Raw genomic sequence first — 18,945 nt, 5'->3', positions numbered from 1 at the left:
ATTCTTACCTGTGTTTTCCAGTCGTGAAATGTTGTTTGAATTCCAGCTACATTTTTGATTTGTGTTCATTAGTGTTTTCAGCCAATCAGAATACGTCAGGTTATATTCTCCCAGGTCACACTGCAAATTGCTTGCGGTCTGTAAAATACAGAACATCTCTCAACGCTAAAGGGTAAAAATTATTTTTACATAAATATGCGTACATCTGTGTGCGGTGTGTGTGATATAACATCCATTTATGTTAAGGACCTAGCTTACACTTGGTTTATTGAGCCATATTTAAGTCCTCTTTGATCAGAAGCACCACTTTTTGAGTTTTTAAGATCCACAATTTCAAAATTGGACAAGTGGTGCTTATGACAATTGCCTTCAAGATGGTTTCCCTCACGGACCAAGGGTCCGCCAAGAGATGTTTTTGAAAAGTGTAATAAACTTACATCATTATTACAATTATCATTGTAATGCAACATGTATTACCCATAAACGCTTATTTGACATAGTTCAAACTGCTGTCAGTTTTACTTTAATATTTATACTAATAAAACATTTATTTGTTTTATGCTCAGAACTGGTATGACCGTTTTGAGTATTGTATTAACTGCTTTCTCTCCAATTAAGATTGTAATATGTATGGGGAAATATATATTTATTAGATCTAGATGCATGTACAATCCTAAATAATTTCAAAGCTGATTCTTGACATAATCCATTAAGCAAACTTATGTTTAGTGTGGAATTTTCCAATTTTTTTTTTTTTTTTTTTTTTTAACAGATTAAACCCCTTATGGGCTGAGGCAGTTGTACAAGTTCAGATCAAAACAAAACCTTGAATTTGCGCTATGTCAACCGTAATTCGCCATTCATATTAAACGCACCCACACTTATTATATATAATTTTGTTCAGGAGAATCAGGGCTTTCATTTCAAATCAAATCTGTATATATTAAATATAAGTTAATATCAATAAAATCTAAATAAATGTGATAAATTAAATTTGTTTTGTTTTTTTAGTTCTGCATGGCATTTTAACTGGATGTCAATACTGTTAGCTGTTACTGCAATAAAGTACCCATATTTTGTATTCAGCGATATTTTAAGAGTAAAACGGTACTCCCAATATATACAGGTTTTATGGTATTTTGGAAAGTTACAGAGTGAAACATAGCATGTTACATTTTTCAGTATACAAAGTGGCTACTAAAAAAGACTGGACATACCCCATTTGCAATATCTTGGGTTGTCTACAGGGCCGGCGCTACCTGTTAGGCGGACTAGGCAGCCGCCTAGGGCGCCCCTTGTGAAGGGGCGCCGCCAGAAGCGCCGGCCCCCCTCATGCTGCAGCTGCCCGAGCGCTCTGTAGAGCGCCTCAGGCAGCTGCAGCTTTGCCTGGGCTGGTGCATCCATGAGGGCGCACCGCCCGGGCGCAGCATGAGGAGAGGGGCTCACAGCAGGGAAGCGCTCCCTCCTGTCACTCCCTCACTGTAGCGTGGCTGAGCGCTGTATGGTCCGTGGGTACAGGGAGCATTTGTCTCCTGTACCCGGCCGGACTAACAGGAAGTGCACACTGAGTGTGCACTTCCTGTTAGTCCGGCCGGGTACAGGAAACAAATGCTCCCTGTACCCACGGACCATACAGAGCTCGGCCACGCTACAATAGAGGTGGGGGGAGAATGACATCCATCTCACACACACAATCATGCATTCCTTACACACACTCAATGCACCCCTTACAGACGCGCACACACTGCATCCCGTACATACACAGAAACACACCTTGCAGCCCTTACACATACAAACACAGATTCACACAATGCGTTTCTTACACACATATCAGGACATCCCCTACACACTCCACCCCCTGTGAACAAACTCATTGGTGGAACATGAAGGTGGACCCTGAGCTGTGTAAAGGGCCCCCAAAAAAGGGAGCTGCTTCCCGTTCTCCCAGAACATTGATTTTTGTGACCACAGTTACAAACAGCCTCCAGAGATACTGTTCTACACCAGACCAGTGGTGCCAGACTGCAGCTAGAGCCCATCATCCTCATCTGGTTGTAAGTAGGCAATCTAGTATATTATTAGTGACACTAATCTCTAATTTACCTCACATTAAAGAAACACTATAGTCCCCAGAACCACTGCAGCTTAATGTAGTGGTTCTGGTTTCTATAGCATGTCCCTGCAGGCCTTTTAATGTAAACACGGTGGCACTGCAGCACTGGCGTTAGTTAACATGGCAGATCATGTGGGTGGGGCATTGTGATGTCACATGGGGGGGCAAACTTTACTTTTGCCTCGGGCGGCAAAAATCCTTGCACTGGCCCTGGTTGTCTACTTTTGCAAATGGAATTCCATCATGGGGGTAATTCTCATTCCTGGGCAACCATACGGTCTCAAAGGCAACATAACTAATCTAGCAAATTTCAATGTAAAAAAAAAATGGAAATGCAAGCCTATTTGACCCTGTAACTTTTGCACCACAAAATGGGGAGCACTGTTATACTCTGAAGACATCGCTGAATCCAAATATTAGTGTTTCAAAACGGTAAAACATATCACAACAACTATATCGTCGGTGAAAGTGCCGTTTGTGTGTGAAAAATGCAAAAAAGTAACTTTCACTGATATCATCGTTGTGATATGTTTTACTGTTTTGAAACACTAATATGTGTTCAGCAAAGTTTCCCGAGTAAATCAGTACTCCCCATGTACCAGTTTTATAGTGTATAGTGAAAGTTACAGGGTTTAATATAGGATGAAAGTTTGGATTACAAACTGAAACGGCAATCTTTTATTTTTGAGCAATAAAACCTAAGTTTTAATTTAAAGTTTTAGAGTCCCTGGAGTGCTATCTGAATACTATTTTGGTCTATACACTGAACAAAATTATGAACGCAACACTTTTGTTTTTGCGGTTGTAAGGCGGGTTGGATGTACTGGCAAATTCTCTGAAACTTCTTTGAAGACGGCTTATGGTAGAGAAATGAACATTTAATTTACGGGCAACAGCTCTGGTGGATATTCCTGCAGTCAGCATGCCAATTGCACGCTCCCTCAAAAACTTGCGACATCTGTGGCATTGTGCTGTGTCATGAAACTGCACATTTTGGAGTGGCCTTTTATTGAGGCCAGCCCAAGGCACACCTGTGCAATAATCATGCTGTCGAATCAGCATAATGATATACCACACCTGTGAGGTAAATGGATTAACTCGGCAAAGGAGAAGTGCTCACAACACTGATTTAGACAGATTTGTGAACAATATTTGAGAGAAATAGGCCTTTTGTGTACATAGAAAAAGTCTTAGATCTTTGATTTCAGCTCATGAAAAATGGGGGCAAAAACAAAAGTGTTGCATTTATGATGTTGGTGTGTGTGTGTGTGTGTGTGTGTGTGTGTGTGTGTGTGTGTGTGTGTGTATGTATGTATGTATGTATGTATGTATATATGTATGTATATATATATATACACATACACACACACACACACACACACACACACACAGATAGTGGCACTCACCCTTTTGAGGACTATAAATGAAGAAAAGTATGCCCTGGTGCAATCCCACGCTGGGTATAGACAGTAGGTGTTTTAAGTGTAGTGGCTGCGTCACCTGCAGCCACATGATTAGTGGCAGTACATTCACGCATCCTCACAGTGGTAAAAGGATCAACATATCACACTATATCACATGCACCACAGATCATGTGATCTATCTTATTACATGCCCCTGCGGACTATCTTATGTGGGTAAAACAAATCTCACCCTAAGGGATAGGATACGCGGACATCGTTTTACCATCACCACTGCTTACCGTGACAAACCAGTAGCTAAACATTTCCTGGCCCTGTCACACAGACTACGCTTCATAGCGATTGATCACATTCCACCTCCCCCAAGAGGTGGCGACAGATCCAGAATGTTACTTCAACGAGAAGCACGCTGGCCATATCAACTGGATACAGTAACTCCAAGAGGACTGAATGAAAACATTGTGTATTCAGTGTTTCTTTGATAGGCTAGCACTATATATTTTTTATTTTGATTATTACTATATTTGTCCTTGTCTCCTATGCAGGATTTAGAATTCACTATGGAAGGCTTGGATGGTCACTTACGTGAATATCGGTGCATTTTGGTCCATGCCCGAATAGATTTGTATATAGATGTAAATACTTGTTTTTGTTTGGGAAGTATATATATATATATATATAGTCATATTGTGTATACTTTCCTTTTGTTTGTATGGACTCAGCTACACTGATAACCAAGGTTGATAGCGGTGTGTATAGATAGGGTTTCATTACAGCCTCCTCTTTTAGAGGCATTTTCTATTTAGTTTTTTTAGGCTCTTTAGTCACATAGTACCATACTTTGCCATCTATCTGGGTGCTTGTACCATCCTATACTAATTGGTAGGTCCCACTCTTTATGATATTAATAGTTCATATAACTAATCTATTCATCACTCTACTTGTAGCAGTGGTTTAGTCCTGCTCATGATCGATTTTCTCCATCTGGATTTCTGGAATTAGACTATTATGCCTGCGTTAAGGCGGGTTGCCCATTGCCTGTGTGGTATTGTGGTATATATAATCTATAGTGTGCATATACTTACGGATTTTATAGTCCCCATTCTTTTGTCTAAGTTGTTAATTAAAAAAATTAAAATTTAAAATCTGATTATTCAGCAGTTTCTTAGCAGAAATGTTGTCTTTAGAAATTTCTATCTCTTACCTAGCAGTCCTATAACTATTCTCCATGGTATACTTGGTGTAATTACCTGTATTGTAAATTGATTACCCCTGTGGGTATTGTTTTTATTGGGTATATGCTATAGAACATTTACACTTGTACTGTCACTTTAAATGGTGTATATGACACTACAGGTGCACATCACTATATGTGTGTTCACACTATGCACAGGACCGTTGTCCCTTATATTTACTAACTTTGTCTTATATCTCTGCACCACTGATGTTGAATACTCTGTATAACTGTATTAGGCAATCTTAGCCTTAGGCACAGCAGTTACACAATTTCTTCTTAGCTCCGAGCCTTCTTCTTACTTCTATACACGCTCGGCTACTGTTTACCTATCCCCTAGCAACCACGGCCGGGAGATAGACACGCCCATAGGTTACACGTCACGTATCATGTGACGCTTCTCACGCACACTTCCGGGTTCGGGCAATTGGAAACCGGTGCACACTGCATGATTGGTGAGTAACTCCCCTTATTTTTCCCTATATATTTTTGTCATTTATGTTTGTACATTGATCTTGAGGAAGACCTGAATAGGTCGAAACGTCGATTATTTTTATATTTATATTGTGATATTGGATATTAAATACCAGTGATTTAGTTGAAAGACCATAGAGTGCATCTCTTTTCTACCTACTATATATATATATATATATATATATATATATATATATATATATGTGTGTGTGTGTGTGTGTGTGTATATATGTGTATATGTGTGTGTGTGTGTGTGTATATATTTAAAAAAAAATACCGGCACTCCAAGGATTTCCAGAATATAATCTTCTTTCTTGTAAATGACATCAACGTTTCAGCTCCCTCACAGAGCTTTCATCAGGATACATATATATATATTTATTTTATGTGTGTGTATATATTGATTGGCAACACCCAGTACTCACAAGCAACCAAGCACTGCACAAACGCCTAAGCAGGTATCATCTTTGGAAGATCTATTCAAGAATACCTGTGCAAATTGTTTCCCTTTTATTTCTTAATTTAAAATTGTGTTCTATTCCACCTCCCTCCCTACATTCTCACTAGACATGTGCACCAGTAAAATTTTCATTTTGTACGAATGAAACTAGAGGTCTAAACATGAGACCTGAGAGTGTACACGGTTAAATAAAAATAATACTAGCAATCATGAGTGTCAAATATATGGTAGCTGGTCACATCATTAAACAAGGGGATGAACAGGCACACTAGTAGCACGGCTTGTTGTAATGATGTGAGTAATCTTGCGTTGGTGTGTTATAGTTATAAACTGTAAATAATATTAAGTCTGCTTTGTGGCCATTGGGTAGTGAACCGTGAGAGCTGATATAAAAGAGTAATATTAAGTATACCTGCAGGAGAACATTGATACATTAAAGGGTATCCATTCATCCTATGCTGCAGATGGGCCATCGGAGCTTGGCAGGCTTCATGTTCAGCAGAGTAGCGTTGTTCTTCCTCAGGAGAGGCTGTGTGTTGGGCCAGGCTCCCTGTATGCGGACCGCAGTAGGTGAACTGCGCCAGGCTTTCCACCCTCCTGACCCCAAGCCTTAAGGGGAGCCCATGCCGCATTTCCAGGGACCTTCCTTTTCCGTTTGGCAGGGTCAAGGTCCTGTGGGCGCTCCACGCCTCTGGCTTGTTGGCTGTGTCTCCGGGTAGGCCCCCTGCTCAGTGCAGGAATCGTGGTCCGGTGTACCCTCTCGATGGGTCAGAGACCCGTGTGGGTTTCGGCTAGTGATGGGGTGCCAGAACGCCTGGCATAGTCGCTCGAACCGGGCTGCAAAATCTTCCCGCCAGGTCTGGATGTCTGCTCCTTCTTTGGTATGCGGAGGCTGAGGCTTGGCAGCCATCTTGTGCTCACAGTGCGGTCCTCGGGTATGGGAGATTTTGTAGTTGCATGGAGGTGGCTTTCCCCAGTGGAGACCGGGATATCCCCCACAGGTCCAGAGGGGGGTGTGACGGGGCATCCGGTTTGTTGCTTGTCATTGAGCGTCCCGGGTGGGGAGATCGGCTGCCTCCCCCAACCTGCAGGCCGTCAGTCTTGCTAGGCCTCGCGGCCAGACGGTTTGAATCTGTGTTGGAGCGGCTGGCTGCATAGATGCTCATGCCCCCGTTCTGCTTGGTGGTAGGATGCTGCTCGGGCCAAGTCGTTTTTGGGGCATTATAGAGCAAGAAATGCTGATATTCAGTCCTGTTTTGCAGGAGCTGAGCTGAGACACGTCTGGCCATCTTGGCTGTCAGGCCCCGCCCCCCTTTATGTTCTTATTATGTTCTTATGTTCTTTATTACTTTTTTTTAATTGTTTAGCTAGTGTTACTTCTTTCACTGATAGTCTCATAAATTTATGTTCACTGTTCATTGGCTTCCTGTATCCTATAGGAGTCAATTCAAAGTACTAACCCATACCTATAAAGCACTGAACAATTCTAGTCCCTCTTATATATCTCCACAGATCCATAGGTATGCCCCTTCTCGGTCTCTCCGCTCTGCCCGAGACGTCCTGTCCACTACTCGCACCCGTACAGCCAATTCACCCTTGCAGGACTTCACGCGGGCGGCTCCCTTCCTATGGAATAGCCTGCCTACCTCCATCAGACTCTACCCAAGTCTTCAATCATTTAAGAAGTGCCTTAAAATCCATCTCTTTAGGAAAGCTTATGGCCTCCCAGAGTAACCTTTACCACACATACTTGTCTCGTGCTCTCTCCTAAAGGGCAGCACTTTACTCTCTCCTTCAGCTCTACCTCACTCCCACCTTGTTTGATTGCTGCCTCTTGTCCTTATGTGTTTTATACCCCACCTCCTATAGACTGTAAGCTTGTTTGAGCAGGGTCCTCTTCAACCCATGGTTCATGTAAGTTTTCTTGTAATTGTCCTATTTATAGTTAAATCCCCCTCTCATAATATTGTAAAGCGCTCCTCCAGTGCCCCCCTCCCATGTTGCTGAAGGGGTTAAAATCCCTTCAGAGACTTACCTGAATCCAGTGCCGATTCACACTTTTTGTGTTTTAAGAACCTGGAAGTCCCTCTATTGGCTGTCTGATAGACAGCCACTAGAGGAGGACTTAACCATGCAAGGTAATTATTGCAGTTTATAAAAACTGCAATAATTACACTTGCAGGGTTAAGGGTGATGGGAGTTGGCACCCAGACCACTCCAATGGGCAGAAGTGGTCTGGGTGCCTGGGGTGTCCCTTTAAACGATTGAAGACTAGGGGAGAGTCTGATGGCGGTAGGCAGGCTATTCCATAGGAAGGGTGCCGCCCGCGAGAAGTCCTGCAAGCGCGAGTTGGCAGTGCGTGAGTTGTTTTGAGTTAGCCATCTCCGCAAACAGTGCAAAGAGAGGAGACAAAACTGTGACTGTCCCACTGAATCCAGGACTATTGGGAGGTATGTATCTGTTATTAATAATGCTAAAACCCATGTATTAAATGTTATAGCCATTATACCTGGGATGTTGTAGAGTGTCAGCTCTTGGGGTACTCTGTCAGCTTTTATAATTGCACTGTGAATGCCAGGCAGTGCCAGCCTGCCCAGGGCACTATCTACACACTGTATGAGAGCAATACCCTCCTAACATTCCATGCCAGTCACTTCCAGCCAATCACAGAGGATATGCTAATATCTGCGTCAGCCAGCGCACGCCCCCATCCAACCGAAGCCCTGCTCTCTGTCCTGACCCCGCCCATTGACCTTCCCAACCGGGGCGTGGCTAGCCCTCTGCGTCATGCGATCTCTCGGAGGCCAAAGACTCGCTCAAGATGGCGGAGTGAGGAGGAAGTGGGAGGCCTCGCTGGGCCCCGGGATCCCAGGGGCCCCAGTGTGCGCGAGCAGGGAACCCTCATCGGGAGCCGAGTTATCCTCATTGGATCTATCTGTAATGCTGGGCAGAGATGGTAAGGGATTGGAATAATGGGGTGACTCTTACTGAACACAGACCGAGGGGGGAATATTATTAGTAAAATAAACCATGGAATTCCATGGTAATATAATATTATTAATAAAATAAACCATGTAATTCCATGTTAATATAATATTATTAATAAAATAAACCATGTAATTCCATGTTAATATAATATTATTAATAAAATAAACCATGGAATTCCATGTTAATATAATATTATTAGTAAAATAATACATAGAATTCCATATACATACAGCCATGCACATAGGGTGACATTTAATACAGACAACTTTGGTTGGGGGGGGGGGGGGGGGAATTATTATTAATACAATAATGTCTAGAATTTCATGTAACTACAGCCATGCACAGGATATGTCTTATTACAGACAGGACAAGGGGGGGGATTATTATTATTATTATTAATACAATAATTCATAGAATTCCATGTAAATACATTATTAATAAAATAGTTTATAGAATTCCATGTTAATACATTATTAATAAAATAGTTTATAGAATTCCATGTTAATACATTATAATTAATAATAAAATCATAGAATTCCATATACATACAGCCATGCACATAGGGTGACATTTAATACAGACAGGACTTGGGGGGGGGGGGGAGTATTATTATTATTAATGCAATAATGTCTAGAATTCCATGTAAATTCAGCCATGCACAGGATATGTCTTATTACAGACAGGACGGGGGGGGGGATCATTATTATTAATACAATAATTCATATATTTCCATGTAAATCCAACCATGCATTTGGTGACGCATCTGCTTACAATTAAACTGATATATGACAGCAAACAGTTGAATTACTGGATAACATTAATATATTGCCTTCTAAACTCAATATTATATGTTAAGGATAAATGCTCGATACTAAGTGTCTATTGGATGCTGTTTATAATACTAGCAGTCAAGTATGATAAAGATTATTTAAAGATTACAATGTTTACTTGTAGGATACAGTTATTGACTATTGGCTTTCATTATAACAGTAATGGTCATTTTTGTTTTGTGTGTGTGTGTTTGATCATTATGTGGGATGTATGTCAGGAATATCTGGGGTGCAAAGGTACCTATTATTGCAGTATTTTGTCCTGTAATATAAGACTGCTCAATTTAGGTCTGCGGGTTGTTATGGTGAAGCCCCCATCATCTCCCTCATTTTAATGATGTCAGTGTCTACTGAGATTAATTTAAGTAGTTGTAAGACCATGGCATCAGCACTATATAGGCTTGTTATTGAATGATAGCATATGAAGTGGTCACATGTGAAACGTGTGCTAAAATGTGGTGTAAAGGGGTACACAGACAATGTGATTGTAGTTAGAAAAATATTTGCGCGTATTAGATAACTGGGTGTTTTTTGACCTGATTAAAAATGCACAGAGCTATTACGGTGAAGGGATTATATGCAGATTATTGCAGAGTTGACACTGTTGTGTGTAAGAAGACATGCTTGCCATTATTGTGATGGATCTTAAATCAAAATACACAGCAGTGGTCAAATGTGCACACACTATTTATTTAGAGTTTTGTTAGCTGGAATTTTTTTTTCTTCTTACTGTAATATTGGACCTTTTTAATTGTCTATTAAGCAGCCTGTAACATAATTTACATCCAGTAAACATAATTTGTGATCACTGGACCACACTAATTTTATCATGTCGTTTATGTAATGTCACCAACACCAGGTATGATTTAGGGAAAAGAGAGAGAGAGATGATTTTGCTTGAGCCTGACTTCATGATACTTGAGAAATGTAGTGTTTTATTTGACGTCTATTGCGTTATGTTCTCCTCTTGATTGATGATCTTAGGGAGCTAAAGGTATTTTCCAAACACGCTAAGCCTCCTTTGATCATTTATGGTACATGAGCCCTGTCTTCCATTCTCTGCGTTGGTTATAAATGCAGCTTTTGCTGGCATGTCTGTTATACTGTAAGTCCGTTCCCACGCAGATATGTCACAAGGAGAAAGTAAGCTCTCGCCTTAAATGTATCTGTGTGGCAAACAGGTCCCACACATGTCCCCATATCATAAAGCAGGGTCTTGCATGCCACTGGACGAGAGAGCATTTATTGCTATCATGTTGATCAGTGTAGCTATTGATAAGATAAAAAAAAATGTTTATCACCCAGCAGGTTTCATTCATGGATAAAATTGCTGCCAAGCGCTGCTGTACGTATTATATGAACCCCTGTAGGGGCTGCTTAGTGCTCCCATTGATGATAATGGGAGTGTGCAATAGGCTGCATGTTTCTGCTATTTTTTTTAGTGGGAGGGGAGTTTACTGCAGAAGACACACATCCAGTGGATTTTCAGCAAAGGAACTTCGAAGGTGTGAGTATCTCCAGCTTGAAATGCATTTGAAGTTTTGTAACCTTGCGTTAAAGGGCACTGTAAACATTATATCTGTAATCTACGTAGCTTGTTTTCTCACTGAAATGGTTTTCGTGCACTTTGACCCATCCAGAAATATTAAATTAAAGACACAAAATCTACTCCATCTGTTGGCCGTTTCTAATGAGCTGCTCAGATTCTGAGAGCATTTAAAACCAGAATGTGTTTATAATGCTCTATTAAACCTAATGGAAGGCATAGTGATACAGTAAGTGAGTTAAACATTTACTCTATGAAAGGCAAAACTCATTGACCTCTCTAGCACTCAGGCTTTGGAAATGTGGCTTTTGATGTGTCCATTGAAACCTTGTCAATGTTCTGCTATCCTTCATAAACCAGAACGATTGAACTCTTTCCAAACTGAGAATACTTTGGCACAAATGCAGTGGAAAGCTTCCAAGTCACAATGACAGCCTTTTTGTTGTTGTCGTTGTTGTTATGATCTAATGATGTACCAAAACCTATACTGTGAAAATAAACACTTGCTGGTTTTATTTCTAGTTTTGCAAATGCGCTTCAGAGTTTCTGTTTTCCTACAGCTGTAACGGATAAGGATCCCACCCCCCACACTCCCTGCTTGAGGAAAAAAAGACCAGCACGCCACCATGTCTACAGCAATGATCGCAGAGCCCCCGCGAGCTTCTGTCGCTGACATTGATTGATCCTGCAGATGTCTGCTGCAGCGTTCCCTGAAGGTCAAGGGAAGATCACAAGGCTCCAAGGCCCACACACCTCGCTGGTGAGCAAATTAGATATAGCACCTGCAAAAAATATCAATGTCTACTGTAAGAATGTCTCTGTACCTGTGCTGACAACATTGCATTGAGCTGTATCTAAGGGCTCTGTGCTGGGGCTTTGATGCGGCTTTTGTATTGGTAATACAGGAGCTAGAGTTATAATTAGAAACTTGTGTGTGCAAAGAATCTTCAAACTAGTAACAGTTTTAGGTTGATCAGCACTGCATTTGTTCTACAAATAACACTGTTTGCCATGTGTGATTGTATAATTTAACAGGAGGTGTATTGTTTGTTTGTTTTAGCATATTTTTTTTTTTTTTTTACATCAAGAAATGGAGACTGACAAATTAAGGGAATACACTGTAAAATGGTTTCCTTTCTGTTATAAATGGTTTTTTTTTTTTTGTCCGCATTAAGACTGTTAATATGCGAAACTAAATCTTTCACAAATTGTCAGGCTTTTACGGATTGTTATGGAAAGATTTTTAATTTTTTTTTTTTTTCGTTTTGATGGTTGCTTGCGTTTAACTAGGCCAGGATGGGTTTAAAACCCACTGGGGAGTAATCCAAATCTGCTATTGCAATAATCTGAGCATTTGAAGGGAACATATGCTTTCTCCGCACAGGATGTAAAATGTATTCTCATACCAACTAACATCTCAAGGCAATTAGGAAGAAAAATCAAAAGGTTTTTTTTTTTTTTTTTTTATCTCTCTTTCTCTCTGTCATTATTTGCAAGGGAGGAAAGATTCTGTGCAGCCTTTCTCCAGTGAGCCAGGCAGTCTATTAGACTGTAATGAAACAGCTCAACTCCCAGGTAATCCATCATGCTAGCACAAAGCTTGTCTACTGCTGCCCACTGCAGAGGTTCATGCTGGTAATGCAGATATACATTGTGCGCTTTTTTTTTTTTTTTTTTGTGCTTTTTTTTTTTTTTATCTTCCTTTCCAAGACCATCTTTTTTTGCAGCAGAAAAAACGGGGGACACAGGTGAATGAAAGGCCTCTTTCCTGCTAATTGTCGTTTTACTGCAACAAAGCTTTGTATCTTTAGTTAAAAACACTTAGCCCATGTCCTGTATTCGGGATTAATGTGTGGGCATTTGTAGAAAGCAGTGATCGAAACAATGCGGGTGTAACCGTTACTCTGCACCGAAAAATTATCTATGGCTGGGGATAATGAACAAAGCCATTTGATGGGAATTAATGGAAGTGTGTACTAGAAATAGAAGACTCAACTAGATAACATGATGTAGGGGGGAAAAAAGAAGGGAGAGAATAAAATGTGTGGGTGCCTATAGTGTCCCTTTAAGTAATTGGTAGCGGACGAGGATGTAGATTGTTGGAAGCTACACTCACATATTATCACACACACAAATATAACAAAACATTGATACGCCTCAATGCCACACACCCAATTGGCCACTCACACACCTGTATGTATAGCTACCAATTTACATACATACCCAAATGCACACATGCAATAGTGTTCTAATTCTTTCTCACTGTCTGAGCTTCTAAAATGTATTAGACGTTTTTTCTCTCCTGTTATAAACATACAGGACAAGCTGTACACAAGGGCTGTAATGGAACACACATTTATAAATACATTAGCATATATTAGGCTTGTAAAACAGCCATCTGTGCATGCAAGTGTAACATAATAAAAATGTTAACACAAGCTATGGCGGTGTGTATGTATCTGTGGAGGATCAGTGTGGGGGTGCTTAGAAGGGGGTGTATTTGTGTTGTGTTGCTGTAAATAAAGAGGTGTGTGCGGAGGGTTAGTCTGGGTGTGCATTTAGGGATGTGTTTTAGGGCATTTAGGGATGTGCACACGTTAGTGTGGTTGGTCTATGTAGGTGAGTGTAGTCCTCTTTCGCCTTCCATATTGCTTGTCCACTTTCTGATACCCAAGTGACCAAAAGCTGAGATTTGGCTAGTGCTTAATCCAAACACACAGCACGCTGTTTACCCTATTCCCTTATTTCTCTCCGAGTGCATTAAGCTGTGCTCCAATCAGGCGTACATAGTAATCAGACCTTACAGCAGTGAGAGACAACCCTCTGTGTGGGTGCATGGATGACCTCTGATAGGAGCCTCCAGCTTGTTTCTTACACACTGTTGGATGTACCATATAGTGACTGTTTTATTTAAAATTACTGCTGTTCCGTTTTTAGCAATGTTTGCCCAGCTTGCTTTCCAACCCTGGCCAGCTCACCAGGGCAGAATTTTCACTTGCAAATAGCCAGTGTGAAGGGAAATTGAAAACCTTAACTCTTCAGTTCGTTCATAGCAGTGCACAGATGTATGGTTATATGCACAGCTCTTCCACAGAAAATATATGGAGGTGGGAAGAATAGCATTGGTTTAAAGGTTAGCTACATCCTGGTCAATGGACACTTACGGTAGAAGCCACTGATTCTGGAGCATTGCAGAAAACCAAAGTATCTTTATTACTGTTGTGGTAACACTTGAACAGGCACTGAGAAATAAAATGCTAAAATTGCTTGTCATTAAAGGAACACTCTAGAGTCAGGCCCTGCCCACCCTAAATATAGTAAAATATTACCTTTATTGCAGCGTGTTGATGCTGGCTCTGCCCCTGATTTCTCTCCTTGGCTGAAATCATCAGAAGTTATGATCTGAGTTAATCACTATGTTTTACCATAGGTAAGCATTGAATTGGCTGAGACTGTGAAGGAGGCAGATTAGGGCCAGAGCCAGCACAAGCCAAATACAGCCCTGGCCAATCAGCATCTTATTATTAATAACATTGCCATTTATATAGCGCCAACAGATGCCGTCGCGCTTTACAATATTATGAGAGGGGGGATTTAACTATAAATAGGACAATTACAAGAAAACTTTCATGAACCATAGGTTGAAGAGGACCCTGCTCAAACGAGCGTACAGTCTATACAGAGATGAATTGAATCAATGCAACTCTATGAGGACAGTTCAGTGTCTGCATGCAGAGGGTGGAGGCACTGAATGGAGGTACTGCTCACTACGCAGCACTGCCCCAGGAAGCACCTCTAGTAGCCATCTGAGGAGTGACCGGTGGAGTTATCTCTAGGCTGTAATGTAAACGCTGCATTTTCTCTAAAAAAAAAACAAAAAACAAAAAAACCTGTGTTTACTGCAAAAAGCCTAAAGGGAATGATTATACTCACCAGCACAAATACAATAAGCTGTAGTTGTTCTCCTGACTACATTGTCCTTTTTAATGTTTTACAACAGTAGAAATCCATGTCTTAAATTGTTAATATTATTAGAAAGTATTACTTTACAGAGAGAGTAGTGGATGCATGGAATAGCCTTCCAGCTGAAGTGGTATAGGTTAACACAGTGAAGGAGTTTAAGCATGCGTGGTGGGATAGGCATATAAGATAAGGCCAGAGGCTAATGAAAGTATTTTAGAAAATTTTGGCAGACTAGATGGTCCAAACGGTTCTTATCTGCCCTCACGTTCTATGTTTAAATCCTCCTCACTTCATACTGAATGAATTATAAAACATCAGTTGTAAATGAATCCTTTCTCAGATATAGTAATGGCATTTATCTTGTGTTCTTTTTCATCTCTCTAGGGCTGTGACAGGCGTTGGGACACAATGAAGCTACAGGTTGAGCCCTTAACGGAGAATTTTACCTCATGCATGTCTCATGGACTCCATTCACCATTTATTGTAGGGAATCAACCGACATCTGTCCTCTCCAAATCGAAAAGTGCAGCTTTTCTGCTGAAATGCGCGTCAGTTTCCTGCAGTTTCTTGAGGCTTGACTTGAGAATTCCACTTGGGAAACGCCGATTTCACGAACATCAGGAATATAGAACTGTGAGTTAGTAAATTGGTCTAAGAACAACCCTGAATTATCCTGGCCCTGCTCTGTTTTTTATTTTTATTTTTGGTGATGTATCACATTTAATGTCCGAAAAAAGAAGTTCACACTTTCTAAATCCCCTGATCATGTTTAAATGTAAGACGTATGGAAGAAGAGAGGCAGCGTTTATTCATCACATTTGAAGCACTCAAGTAATGCTCGTGAAATGTATTTACCCACAAAATGATTAGTGTGCAAATGTATTCTATATACCACGGAAGCTGCGTATTTATCAGGACCAGGATTAAATCCAACAGCAGATCTTATTTATACAATTGTCGTTTATTTTTCTTGGTAGGCATTTCCTATTTTGCCCAGTAGATTTGGAGTTCTTAATTCTTCAGTAATAACGGCAAGACTTATACTTGTTTGTCAATGCCTACTGCAACGTGAATTATTTTTTCCTTATTCTTCTAAATATTTCCAAAGCAAAAAAAAATAAATCCTACTTAAACTCTGCTATAGAGTAAAATGCTAAAAATGGAATTCTTATAACCACGAGGAACGGAAGATCTTATCACAGGACTTATCTACTGTCTCTTCTCTCTGGAAAGAACTGCACCAGTAAAACAAAACCAGTTTAAGTAGGTCTCCTTTAAAATAGCATGCTTCCTCCGTATCTTAAACATCCTTATAGTGTAGGTATTAATCCCCACACCCTTTTCTAAAGTGGGTGATATCCTCTACTAATTATCAATCTTGTATTTTGAGATCTACCGTTTTATTCCCCTTTCATAAAAAGGTGAGATTTTAGCAGCGTATGATCAAAATTTTCTTCTGATCAAAATCTTTATCAGGTAGGCAAATCCATAATATTTCCAGGGGAACATTTGGACTGTTATCGTTTTCTGATTTTCTTCAGGTGTGGGTAACATCTAATTCTCATGGCTAGTCAAGTTCTGAACCTTCTTAAATATTAAGACGTTTTTGTTGTGCAGCTCAGGAAAAATAAATTGCTGCGAACATTCGTAATTTGGAATGGTAAATTAAGTTTTGGATTGGCATAAAACATTGCTGTATTGTTTTTATATAGCTTCTTAGGCCAAAATAGGAAATTATCGGGAGGGAAAAAGAACTTTGGGAGACAGGTTCTGTGAGGAACAAACCAGGATCTGAGCTCTTGCTTTCACTGACATAGAAACCCAAGATCGATGATCTTCTAACTGAAGTACTTGGTGGAGACCATTTTTTTTGCTTCAGTCATCCATGAACAAAAGATTTTCAGGAACAAAATTCAATATACAATGCATTTGTTGTCTGAAAGTCAGTTCCTTGGTCCTTTACCTAAGTAAATACTATTGAAGTGTTAACTGGGATGAAGAGTGCAGCAAAACTTAAGTATAGACCACACTCTCACCCATGGCACTTTCACGTGTGGGCTGTTACTTACCCATGACTCTCGGGTTCACTCAGATGTCTGTTTGTTACGTGCCATACAAGCACATGCACACTTGGCCATTCTCCCCTTAGTGCTGTGTGGGCACATGTGCCCTAACGCACCCAGACACACAACACCGTAGACGATTAAAATAAACTGGCATTGTGTTCTCTGGAATAAAACTAAAGTTTTAATTGAAAAAATAAATAAAATGCTGGTTGTTTTTCACAATGTACAACCAAGTTTCGGTTGTGCCAATATTAAAGTGATAGTGCCACTTTTAAACTAGACGTGTTGTTTGCACTCCAAATGCCTGAGATTGAAACTCTGCAAGTTTAGATTAAGTTGAAAACGATCAATTTTGCGAGGTGACAGATGGTTATTTACAACTCCCAGTCTATTCCTTTTAGAATTTCTGAGAATTATGGTGTTGCGCTCGTCACAAACTAATCACCCCATCTCTGTGCACTGTTTGATGTGCTTGCTTAATCTCAACTTGCAGCTCTAAAACTTTATTTGGAGATTGAAAAAAACATGTAAAATACATTTAAAAAACAGTTTGTTTAGTGAGTCATACAAATTCACTCAATGTACAGGATGTGTGTAATTTAATGCACTAACCGAAGCATTAAATTACTCTCCCCCTTCTGTTTTGTAGAATGATATATTTTTACTCTCTGCCCTCTATGGCTATATGTTGCTTTTAACCCTTTATATATTTTTTTTCTTCCATTTAGAGGTTTGATGTAATTATGGGAAATGTGCAATATTGACGTACATATGTATATTTTACTACTTGTGGACAAAATGATGTTACAAGTTGTCTGAGAACAACAGAATCACATATGTCTTCCATTTTTGAGATGTGTATAGTTCCATACAAGCATTTAGTGCTATGTAGCAAACTGTAGAACCATTTTAGGATCTGTGCATGCATTTAAGAGTTGTTGTTTTTTTTATTTTTATTTTTATGGTTAGAGTGACGAAACACAATATCTGTGTAAAGAACATGACTATACCTACTAACCTTATTTTTGTTTGTTTTTAAAAGGTGCAGTATTGCTTTACCTTTTGCATCTGAGCGTACCCAAAAACTTTGTTCCCTTAAAACTAATGTACAAAGAAATATCTTTGTAGCTTTTTTTTTTTTTTTTCCTCATCTTAATGGGGGTGAAAATGTTGCTGTTGTGGAATTGTCAGATATTTTAACAAGGAGCAGCTACAAAATGGCGGTCAGTCGTTACTGCTCATACTCCCGTGTCTCACGATCTCTATACCTCCTTGGTCTGAGTTGGTGTTTTGACATATGTTTGTGTAGGTCTAGGACACTGAGCGGTGAGTTATAAAGTTAAGCCTATTTTTCTATGAAAGCGATTTTAGCAAAAATAAATACCTAAGTTTGGTTTCAATAATAAGCCCCATTTATAGGTTTCATTGGGGAAAGTAATACATTTGCCTAAAGTTTTCTCCTTGACACTTTAATTTTCCTAAATCTGCCGAGGCGTAGCTCGGAGAAACAGTCTGTACTTTCACATATGTGCTAGATCACAAAAGGGTGTACTTTTGAGCAATCCTGCAAGACTCCCTTGTAGACCTTGCATAGCGGCATATAAGATGTATTCTATAAAACCACTGAGCATTGCTTAGGAAGATGTCTATTCATATTAGCCATTTCAGGGTACTGTACAGGTAACATAAAGCTCTGCCTTTGCCATAAGATAAAGTATTTATTATTTTGTAATATGTAGTTTTGATTGCGTTAGGATTTCAGGACAAATTCTCCAACTTAGCTTTTTAGTTTAATATTTGCATTTCTTTGTCAATTCTCTACAATTCCTAGGTTTTGTGAATACATTGTG

At 39.9% G+C, this 18,945-nt stretch overlaps 1 long non-coding RNA gene across 1 annotated transcript; it reads left to right on the top strand.

Moving 5' to 3' along the window:
• The first annotated feature begins 8,482 nt into the window (after nucleotides 1-8,482).
• On the top strand, nucleotides 8,483-15,821 carry LOC134582452 (uncharacterized). Its single transcript, XR_010086269.1, has 3 exons — nucleotides 8,483-8,658; nucleotides 11,627-11,826; nucleotides 15,414-15,821. It is a non-coding gene; the product is annotated as an uncharacterized LOC134582452 (long non-coding RNA).
• The last annotated feature ends 3,124 nt before the right edge of the window (nucleotides 15,822-18,945 follow it).

This window comes from Pelobates fuscus, chromosome 13 (assembly GCF_036172605.1).
Source record: "Pelobates fuscus isolate aPelFus1 chromosome 13, aPelFus1.pri, whole genome shotgun sequence".
Lineage (NCBI taxonomy): Eukaryota > Metazoa > Chordata > Amphibia > Anura > Pelobatidae > Pelobates > Pelobates fuscus.
This window is presented reverse-complemented; position numbering and strand designations above follow the sequence as displayed.